The sequence below is a fragment of the Montipora capricornis genome, chromosome 6 (genome assembly GCF_036669925.1).
Source record: "Montipora capricornis isolate CH-2021 chromosome 6, ASM3666992v2, whole genome shotgun sequence".
NCBI lineage: Eukaryota > Metazoa > Cnidaria > Anthozoa > Scleractinia > Acroporidae > Montipora > Montipora capricornis.
The window spans coordinates 70,539,048-70,550,872 of record NC_090888.1 but is presented as its reverse complement, the minus strand read 5'-3'; the positions used below and the strand labels follow the sequence as shown (position 1 = coordinate 70,550,872).

The 11,825-nt window shown below is 38.1% G+C and overlaps 1 protein-coding gene across 1 annotated transcript in view; it reads left to right on the top strand.

Moving 5' to 3' along the window:
* The first annotated feature begins 963 nt into the window (after positions 1-963).
* The window catches only part of LOC138050809 (fatty-acid amide hydrolase 2-A-like), a 30,087-nt gene continuing 19,225 nt past the window's right edge, over positions 964-11,825 (top strand). Inside the window, exon 1 of the mRNA XM_068897095.1 lies at positions 964-1,033. The gene's annotated coding sequence lies outside the window, so the exon portion shown is untranslated. The remainder of the gene's footprint in view (positions 1,034-11,825) is intronic.

The following is an 11,825-nucleotide window of genomic DNA, read 5'->3' as shown; positions in this document are numbered from 1 at the left end:
ACAGTGGAAAGCGTTGAAGCCGCGCTCTGATTGGCTACTCAAACTACGAATATCGTTTGCTATTCACATCCGAGAAACTCGCCTGGTGTCAGTTGCATTCGAAAGTATTGCAATTGTTGCAGGAATAAATGAGCTAAATGATGTTTTCTCATTGTTTTAGTATATACCCTCCGGTTCGCGGCTCGGTAAATAGCCACACCCAGCCAACTTCACCCCAGTGAATAGTTGTTAACGAGCAGAGAATCTACTAGTTGACACCAACAGCTATCCTTCCACAAGGAAGCTCTGGTTCGGCAATTAACCGCTTGTATTGTAATTTCATTTTATATTTGAAAGAGCGATTTCCCTTTTTTGTTGTAAAATCCATGTGATTTTAGCTGTCGCATATTAGATGGCAGGTGGCGATGTTTTAATTTTATCGAAAAGGACCATTTCATCGTAAGTTTCTTATCTCCTTCATCGTGAAATTTTCAGTGTTTATTCAGCTGAACTCCGAAATGTTAGTTTTGAAACGTTCTTTAGTTTAAAACAGTCCTAAATAAACAAGTCCAGTCATTCCACCTTACCCTATACCCCATGGGAACTGGTATCACGTAACCACAAATATAAAACAGTTGGTTTATGCAATTTAATCACTCTGAAGATGATCGCAAGATCGAAAACGTTTAGTCAAACATTTTAACAGTTTTTACCTTTTACTATTTTGCTCTTTAGTTTATTGTCTTATTGTTGCTTGAAGACAGTTTTAATTTTAGATTATAGAACGTGATTATATCAATCTTTCTACAAACATTTTGTAGGTTTTAACGCTAATGTCAGGATACGGTTCTTTCCGTTAGGACAAGCGTAAAGAGCAGGGACATATTTACTCAGTTAACGCCCTAAGCATAATACACGTACTCTATTATAAAGAGGCAAACTCAATAGTAAAAATTATCAGTTATCCCACTATCATTGGAGCTGCTATCACAAGATATTTTGCTGCTGCTAGATTGCTATTTTTTGCTACCTTTGGTGCGAGTCGTCGACCAACGTAAGTCTTTTATTTCCTTATAGCTAATACCGGTAGTACTAAAATTCGCGGAACTATCATGTCTTTCGATATTTCATGAAGAGGACGTTGATTTGCGGACGAATCTGCTGGAATCAACAGGATTGATCATTGTTACCATTACCAAAGTATTTTATATAATCTATTTTAGTGTTTTAAGATAAGTTCTGTTCAAGCGGAATCGCTACGATAGTTTTTTGATTGTTTTATTTATGCTTAGAGTTAAATGTTACTGTTATACCTTAATCTTCCACTGAACTCAAATACATTTTCCGAATGGAGGAAAACGAGTAACGTGTCATGAGTCAAAACTCACAAACTCCCTAGGACCAACGAAACTCACTAACTCCGGACAAAATTTTAGTCTCTAAAGAAACTGTGCTGCTGGGTCGGTGGGAGATTGAAACAGAAACTGATTTTATCAAACGAGTTGATAAAGGTCGAATAACCACCGTGAATTCGACCTTTATCAACTCGTTTGATAAAATCAATTTTTATCACTTACTCTGGACCCTAGGGAAACAACGTTTTGAACTTTCGAGTCGCACGTGATCAGGTCGTACACCTTTGAAACAGGTATAATGAGCATTATCGAGCATTTTAGTGACATTTTTGGGGAGAAGCGAGCACTGGAAATAATGGAGCATTATTGATTAAGGTGGAACATTTTAGTGCGAAAACTTGACTAGTGGGTCAGTCAATTCAAGCAAAAGAAATGGCGATAAACGGTTGACATCTGTCAATTAGTAGAATTTGCAACGGTTTCAAATATAGTTTGAAAACGCCGTTTATTTTTAAAGGTTCCTTGAACATCGCTTCCAACCGGTACCTTTTTTGCTCTTTTCATAGGAACGTTTCTAAATCGCAAAAAAGGCACCTTTTTCGCGCTTTAAAGTTTGGTAAAGTAAGAAATGCATGAAAAGTGGACAATATTGACGTCAAAATATTTTCACTCGAAAGCTTAAAATACCCGCCTTTTTTTCTCTAAAAAGGTTCCTTTTTTTAACTTTTCACCTGATTACTAGCATTAACAAAAAAGGTAAAAATTTTGCATGTTGTTCTATGAAAAATAAATGAAGAAAGTTAATTTTTCTGCTCTTTTCAAGTAGAAGAGTTGATCCGCCGCTTTTTGTAAAAAAGCAGAATTGCCTGAACCTTTCACTGATTGTTTTCGTCTACATTTGCTTCGTTGACTACGTCTGCTATTACTTTGTCTATACTGCGTGTATTACTACTCCCTACGACTGCGATCTGTTACTTCGTAACTAGGTTTCGAACATTCCTATTACAGTGAATTGTACACGCGACTGCTATTATTATGAACTCTAAGGATCTGTTAGCCTGCGAGCAGGCCCACCGTAAAGACTAAGAGAGAGAGAGAGAGTCTGCTCGCAGGCTAAGGATCTGTCATTAAATCTGCTTAATATTCTATAACGTGGAGTTCGAATCATCTATTGCCTCGCACCGTGCTACTCCTGTTTATTGTTGAGATTTGGATTATCGCGACCTCCAGAATTTCAGCACAGTACACGACAAAACTTTTTGACCGAGCGATTCCACAGGACACCCAATATCAAGGTACACGTCATATACCAAGAGAGGATGAAGTGAGGGAACGGATCCCCCATACATGATGGGTTTTTTTAAAAAATCCAATTTTAGCTGACTAATGTTACGCATGCGCATTATCAATGGCAAATTCAATTTTATTTGCATTGTGATTGGTTGAAAACCTTCGAGACAGTCTTAGAACGCGAGAAGAAAAGATGTCGACGCTGTCGCTAGGTGTTATTACTATTGCATTCACTTTCAATGCTATCCATGCGCTTGTGGTACAAATACTGAAAGAAGAACAAAACATAGAAAGACCTCGGCAATTCCTTCTACATGGGAAAGTCCTTTATTTCGGATGAAACGAAACATGCTTATAGATCGGCTGTTTTACAATGCTGCGGTGTGCTCAGGCTTGTCAAAGAATTGCGCGAAGTTGGAAAAATTTTGCCTTATTTGCAACGGGTATGGTCATGATTGAATGCGCAAATCACAATATTGAATAATGTTACGTATTAAAGTAACTGGAACCGGCATTAAGATTTTCTGTTGTGGTTTTTTCACGAGGATACCCGCGCTTGAAGGGAATGAAAAACAAATTTGCCAGTTTGACGGGATTTGCTCATGGCGCGTCACTGGTAAATGAGCTGGTAATCCGTTCAAAGGATCTCACAGCTTAAAATGTATCCATGAATGGAGTCAAGGTAGGTAACAGAAAAGCATGACAGAAGAATTTCGTTTGTTCTCTCTTTGAAGCGAATGCATTCTATCCGGACGAAAGAGTCACTTTGCAGAATGTCAATCGGTTTATAGCTTTTTCTGTTTGAACTGAACTCTTTCGTTAACTGTACAGGACTTTTGTCTCTGACGTTGGTCCACGAAAAGCCGTCAACAGGTGAAAGTTTGTGAGCCAAAGATAAGGTTTGACTAGAGATATTCCCGGTAAAAGTGGCACAGCGAATACTGAACCCCGAAGTTTTCGACTCCTTCGTGTCCTTATCAAAGAAACAGTGCTTGGTTTTTCCACCATCAAGTCTTATTTCCTCTGGACTAAGGCATGGAAAGTCTCTGTATTGCTAATGTATGATTTTCACACATTCTGAACATTTTTTCGTCTTCTCTCCTCTTGCAATGTGAACTAAAACCGTGTATGTTTGACGCGCAACTGAAATTTTCTTTCCCCAAATCAGACAATGGTGTCAGTGTTCACGTTACTTTCGGTCAAATCTATGCAAATGTCTTGGTCCAGCGATCACCATTAATATGGAAAGCACATATTTGTGACGAATCGAACTGCTTTGAAAGTTTTCCTTCAAAAGTGGCAGGGCGCACGAAAATGCTCTATGAAACTAAACTAATTTCCAACGAAACTTAGCACTTTGAGATGCGATGATTCAACTCTGGGCCAAATTATCAAGATGCAATGACATTATTAAATGCAATATACTGCAAATAAGACTCTTGCTTTTATTGCAATAAATATCAGCTATTCCCAGCTATTAAAAATTGTACTGAATTACATAACAAAAGTTCTCTTAGTGTAATAATGTTTACAAATAAAAATGCCTGCCTAAAGATTTGGTCATTTTTGTGACGTAAAACGTTACCGTGGCAGCAGGAAAGCCCTGCAAAAACACCCCACATTTTGGCTTTAGCTGCTCATATCTCAAAAACGATTTTTTATTTCTGAAATGTAATCGACATGCCAGAATGAAATTTTCTGCAAAGTTTAAAAATATTCTGTAGAGCAGATTCAGAGCCACCGTAAATAATTGAAAATTTAAGATAGCTCTGAGTCTACGCCACAGAATTCTTTTAAACTTTGCAGAGAGTTTTATCTTGGCCTGCTGATCACTTTTGTGCAATAAGAAATTGGGGTCACCGAGTTCGTTTTTCAGATATGAGCAACTAAAGCTAAATATAGGGTGTTTTTGCAAGGCTTTCTTATTACCATGGTAACTTGTTACGTCACAAAAATGACTGCATCTTGTTAAGCAATAATTGATGTTTTACATGGTACCATAACATTGGTGTTACGTGATTAAGTATTGTAGTGTCAATCCTTCGAATAACAAGGTCTTTCTGAAAGTGTTGAAATTGGTTTGTGTAAATAATGTATATTTTAAAATTTTCATTCCCTTTTGTGGGTGCCTCACATGGGCTGGTGTGTCCCCATTTGAACCTTTCCCCCTTGGGAATCCCATTCATATTTTATCCATATATTTATCCAGCGACTACCATTTTTTCTTTAGTGTGTATTGCCTAATTAAGTTAGAAAGAAAGGAGTTATTAATAAACATACAAATGTAACAATTCTTTAAACTTTGTACAGTGCATTCTTTTACCTTTGTCTGCACATTCAAGTTTTATGGGACATGTGACTGTGTGCAAGGAATGGCAGCAAAAATAAACAAAAAACAGGTCAATTAAACTTTTTGACACAAAAGAGCCATAATATTCAGGTATACCTTCTCTTCAATTTCTTCTGCACGTTTTTTGCAGTTACTATAAGTTGCCATACACCAAGAATGACGTAAAAAATACATTTAATGAACACACAATGGTGTGTGATGTTCCATCATCCTAAATCAATGTATATCATTACTTAACAATGTTTTATTGGGACACATTAGTTATCAAATACTGGCTCAATTACTGATAAGGTAATACCGGTATTATTGATGTACTATACTATCCCTTTCACCCCTAAACCGGCCAAACGTAGTATTTTACTCATCAATAGAGGACCCCCAGGATTCAATGGGTTAATTAACAGGCTAACAACATTTAAGATCAATGGCTGCACATTTCGTACATTTTCATCCTGATTTAGATAACTTTACATTATTCTCTGCAGTGAGATAGTAACTTACCACAAAGTGAGAAATGGATCTATTAAAATGAACATGAAATGCTCACATCAAAATTAATAAGTAGTTAATATTGTAAGGTAAGGTAAGGTAAAGTCTGCACACGAGCCAAGTGGCCCATCAGGCCAGAGCTTATCCCAGTTTCCATGGCATGAAGCGACTAGGAGTATTTCTATTCCCCCCTGAATGGGATGCCAGTCCATCGCAGGGTTAGCCCCAGCATTTTGCCGGTACCAATTTATACACCTGGGTGGAGAGGCACAGAGGGAGTAAAATGTCTTGCCCAAGAACACAACACAATGTCCCCGGCCAGGACCCGAACCCGGACCATTCGCTCCGGAGTCGAACACACTAACCACGAGGCCACCACACCTGCCACAAGTTAACATTGTGTCAGAGTTCTATCATAAAGTCTGCTTTACCTTGAATTGCCCTTTTAAATTTAAACATTGCACAGAAGACAAAACCTGGTTTATGTATTTCCAGACATCCCACATCAAATGCACAATTTTAATTGTGCATTTAATGTGGGTGTAATTTACATCTACAAATGGTCAAGTGAAATTTTTACCTACCCAAATAGAACTCATTCACAAAATTTCATTCCAGTACAACCTACAAGTGTGATGGCAGTGACCAAATCATTCCTTACTATTGTATAGATTTCCTAAGAACATCAACATCACTTTTGAATAATTCGCTGTTAGCATAAATGATGAAACAATGAATAAATACTATGGCTAGACTTGATGGAGTTACTTTAGATCAAGGACATAATTATCCAATAAAGTAATAAACTGGAACTTCATTGTTGACTCATTTTAGCATATATTATCAAGCATGCCTTCATGATCACTTGATGTAACTAAAAATAACGTCTTGGTTCCGTTAAATGAAAGTTCTTGAAATTTGTAAGGTAGTGTATCTTGAGAGTGTTTTCACATGAGATAAATGCAGTGAACCAGGTTGGCCTCAGACACAGATACACACATGGAGGTGGCGGGGCTGGTATTAAATTTCTGTCGACGTCTCTGTTGAGAAAAGATGTTCTTTAATTAAAAGGACTGAGGACATCTCATAACTCTAAACGATCACTGAAAGAAAATGAATGAAATGACATACTTCCTTCCAGCGCCGGCATTCAAGTTGGATGCATGCGAGCTCGAAGGATATATACGTTAAATAGTACTCCCTTCGAAACATAGGAATCTGGCCTTTCCTCGTGTCTTTTCGCACTTTGAGCATTTGTTCCTATACAATCACTTACATGGAGAAATAAAGCTAAAAAGTATAAAAGCTGACTCGAAGCAACATCAGAGGCGTTCTTTCCCCGAGCAAATTAAAGGGACTGCTTAGAAAAAGTGTAACGACAGAAAAATTCCCGCCGACTAATATGCCCCTTGCAGAATCTTTCTACGCAGATTGGCCGGTTGTAATGTCGTAATTAGATTTTAAATATGCGTGGCATTGGGAACAAAAACTTAAAATAGCTTTGGGAAACTAAAAATAGATTTTAAAAAACTATGGTGGAGCACGGGGATCCGTTCAATTACCTCTCTTTTTCCTCTCTTGCGTAAACACATTTCACTTCGTAAAGTACTTTTGCACAACTCTCAACGAGAATCATCATGATTAGGGAACACTTCTAACAAAGACGGTCAAATGTTATATCCTAGAAGCTTGAAATTGCTAAAGCTGACTGACAACAATAAGATATATGTGCGACAAGTTCAGTTCATCTTTAAATGCTAAAAATGGTTTGAAGCCAGGAGTCGTATTATAATAGCTGAAGTACCGATTGTCCGGGTGAGTGTTATCCTGAAAAGGCTTTCGTAGGATGACATTGACTTTTCGATAATGTGAGCGAAAGTCATATTCAGAGTCAGTAGACGGTATAAACACTCTGGACGGTTGATGTGATTGGTGTTTGGTCATGTTCGAAATTGAAATAACCAAATCTATGGCTACAACACAAGGCATGTTTTTATCAAGGCCCAAAATTTTTTAACTGATTTTCTGAGAATTATTAAATTATTAAGTATCTTTTCTCCATTAGAGATGATTAGTATAAAAATCTGGGTGACACCACTGTCCTGGCACGCGAAATGTTCTCTTCCGTTTGCCATCCGCGTCTCAAAAATGTGCGCGCTTAAGCTCCCTAATGACTGCTCATCAACCGTGCTGCCCTTAGACATATACAAACTTCCCCCAACGTCAATTTCAATGGCAAACATTCGAACGCACTAAATAATCCCGGTTTACTCCTAGTCTACTTTTTAATGTGCAAATCGGTGATTTTCTATCATGATCAGTCTTGGGAGATGTCTCGCTCAAAATCATTTGCACTTGGATGACAAAGAGTGCACTTGAAATCCTTTTAACACGACGAATTCAATGACGACTGTGATCCTTTGGGAAATAAACTCATTACTACTTCATCTTTTTCGATCTTTTGTGTTTCACAGAAGGTCGTAAGTAAATTATATCTATTTTCGCTCGGTTAAAAACTCTTTACTGCTGCAACAGTACTATTTTCGATCTTTCATGTTTCGAATTAATCTATCTTTTCTTGGGATCGAACATAAAGAGGTTACTTGAGTTGACTGAATCCTCGGCACTTCTTTGTGTGCGAGAGGATTATGTCTTAATATGCATGCAGCGAGCCATTACCCTGCATATTAATACGTAATCCCCTCGCATTTTAATTAGCTTTTTTACAAATGTTTACTTGGAAATATTAAACTCTACGTTACAATGACTGAATCAGTTAAACTGAGCAGTGTTTTCTTGTGGTATTTTTGCTTCATTCCTTGCCTGAATTTCGTTGTCGGTCAAGTTCGAAATCTCTTTTATTTGTAAAGAGGTCGGTTAACAGATCCTCGGTGCGAAAATTGAAATTGTGAACTGCTTGTTAGTTGTCTGCACTCGCAAATAAAGATTCAAAATTGTTTTCCGAAAGTTCAATTGCAGTACCGCTCGATATTGCGAGGTTGCTTCTAGCATCACTACGAACAATCAATTCGAAATGCGACTTTGAAAAATTAACACAATTAAAAAGCCGAGAACTTTGTTTAATGCCACCAGTGCCATCATGGAATGTTGAAAACAAAAGAAAGGTGAACAAAAGAGGTATTTTAAAATACAATAAAAAACGTTCTCTGGCTAAAAATTTTCAAAAAGAATATAAGCTTTCGGCTGTCGATCTACAGCCTTCCACGGATAAAACGTTGAATGTGAATTAGTGAAATATATACAGAAAAGGCGAGATAAAAATGATAAAAAGAACAGAGTAAAGGTATGAAAAATGGTGGCTATTGTTTAAAAAGAATTTTATACTGATTAGGAATCGGCTTAAAGTTATTGTCAGCATGCTTGGTAGAAGAGGTGTGCCAGGACTCTAGAGTTTTCCTAACACGAAAAGAGCCTTTGTCTATAACTCGAGAATGGTTGAAATCAATGCGATGACCGAAAGACCACGCATGTTTCGCAATGTTTGACCCATTAGCACATGTTTTTACATTCCTAACGTGTTCTTTCTTGCGGGTTTCAAAGCAACGGCCAGTTTCACCTATATAACACCAATCACAATCGGCACAGGGTATTTTATAAACCACGTTGGGTTGGTGTTCAATAGCTGGTCTGAATTTAGGAGAAAGGAATTCTTGTTGTAAAGTCTTGAGGGGCTTATTTACAACTCGGATATCGTGTCTTCGAAGAATTCTTGTTAGAGGTTGCGTAACACCATTGATAAAAGGAAGGACAGCAAAACCGTTAGGGTTCTCTTGAGGCGTAAACCATTTCATACCTTTACTCTGTTCTTTTTATCATTTTTATCTCGCCTTTTCTGTATATATTTCACTAATTCACATTCAACGTTTTATCCGTGGAAGGCTGTAGATCGACAGCCGAAAGCTTATATTCTTTTTGAAAAAATTTTTAGCCAGAGAACGTTTTTTATTGTATTTTAATATGCCTAATCCTGGCTGCGCTTCAATTTTTAAAAGAGGTATTTTCTTCAATTTTTTTTGGCACCCTTGTGGAAACCTCGCCAATGTGAAAATAAGCCGTTTATCGGCCCTCAGCTCGGGATTATAAGGAAGACCCGCTCTGACCACTCGTTGAATTTGTTCCTGGTCAGTCCCTGGTTCAACTTCCCAGCTGCACTTGTAAATAGCCAACTGGTTTGCCTCTGACCAGTTGGGATTCTTAACAGTTGTTGTTGTTCTGTTCCGTCATTTCGTTGATTGTGTTTTATTGTCCCTGAAAAGCCTCTATGGAGAGTGGTCAATTAAGTATGTACTGTACCCTGAGGAATGCTGAGGTCAAGATAGCTAGATATTAGCCTAGTTCTTTTTTGTGTGTTTATCGTCTCGGTCCATAAACACGCAAAAAAAGAACGAGGCCAATATCCAGCCATCTTGACCGAACACGCTTGGTCAATAAAAGGTTTATTATATGGGATAAAACACCAAAAAATGATCTTTAATCTTGTGGGACCAAGTGAGAAATCCCGGGTAGCCAATCACAGCGCGGGACTTGGTTCATCTTGCCCGCTCACGGAGCTAGTCATCTAAGAATGTACTATATTGTCGCTTCAGGCCGATAACCCTCACTTTTAACAGAGAAAGAAAATGACACTGGATGGAAACATCGATTATTCAATGAACTGATGATATTCCAAATGCTATAGATCAATCATAGTGGCAGCCGGGTTTTAAGTTGCATGCCTCTGTTTGCCTGCCACACGAAGAGAACGATTAACGCCATTATTTGATAATCTAATCGACGGTTATCAGGAAGGTGCCATAGCTCACTGGCCAAGGATAATATACTTTGTAACATGAAAATAGGTGATTTTCTATCAGTCTTGTCTCACTTTAAGTCATTTGCGATTGGATTACAAAAAAGCATTTGAAACTCAACGACCTCAATGACGACTGTGGTCTTTTGGGAACGTAACTCTCTTCTAGTACTCAGTGCAACTATTTTCGATGTCTTGCGTTTCGCATAAATACGTCAATGAATTAACTTATTTTCTCTTGGGATCGAAAATGTCATTGAATGACATAGTTAGCTATACTTGGCACTTCTCTGTATTCGTTGACGTTTGTTTCGGCGTTGATTATTGAGAATTTTGAACTGATTCGTCTCGAAACTGAATATTTCCTCCTGACTTTGAACGCAACCTCAACTTGACTCGCGAGAAAGCGAGACAGGGACATTTGGCAGACAGAATCGATCTTGATTTTTTGGCGAGGATAATGTTTCGGCTTACTGCTTACTGGCAAGGATAATCTACTTTTTCGATACTTTTTAATATGCACATCCATGATTTTCTATCAGTCTTGAGATCATCTCACCCAAAGTCATTTGCGCATGGTGACAAAAAAGGACTACTTCAACTCTCAGACTTCAATGACGACTGCAACTATTTTCGATTTTCGACTTTTTGGGTTTGTTATTTAATAGTAATAGCATCAGTTTCACTAACAACCTTTGTGGCTTCCTTAATGGTGTTTTTATTAGAATCCGCCTTACAAGAAGGGGTTCCTCTCCACTAACTAAAACATTCACTAGTCAGCGGGTAGTTTGGGGGAATTATGTGTGTGTGGATGGTGAGTTGAGGAAAAATCATAAACAAAAGTTAGGGTCAGTGTGTAAAATGAGGGGGAAAAATTCACAAAGCAAACTCTCAACCCCACAATAAGGTTAGCAAAAGAAACAAACTCTGTGTGAAATTAAAAGCTTTAATTGCAAAAACAGCCAGATAGTACATGTACGAGAAACGTAATCGAGTAGGAGGGAAAACAAAAATTTGACCATGGAAATTATTCGTTCTTAAAATAGGAATAATAAATATGAAAAATCTTTACACTAAAATCTTCGTTCTTAAAAAATATATGGGAAACACTAAAGGAATCCACGAATATGAAACATAGGTTCCACAAGGCAAATCCAAATATCCCGAAGGTAAACAGAAACTGACTGCGACACCATTAGGCTCGTAAATGGCTGCGAATCTTCAGGCGTAGAGCGCAACCGAGCAAGGGGGTTTCTAGTCCAGCGCTGGATCTCTACCCGACCCCCTTGTGCCGAGTCAAGAAAGGAAAAAGAGAAGAACAACAAGTAGCAACCCTGGAGAGTAAAACCAGCACCAAAACCATGGACAGACTAACACGACCAAAACTGCGAAGCCGATTAACCAAAAATGGAAAATAACACTTACCCACTGGCAAAATTTTCCCTTCTCTCCGGAAATTTGCGAAGTCTCGTGTACGCGTCAGCCTTGCTTGCGACAAAAGTATTCAAATACGACCCAAACTGTACACACGGTCTGGGTACGAGATGTGAGA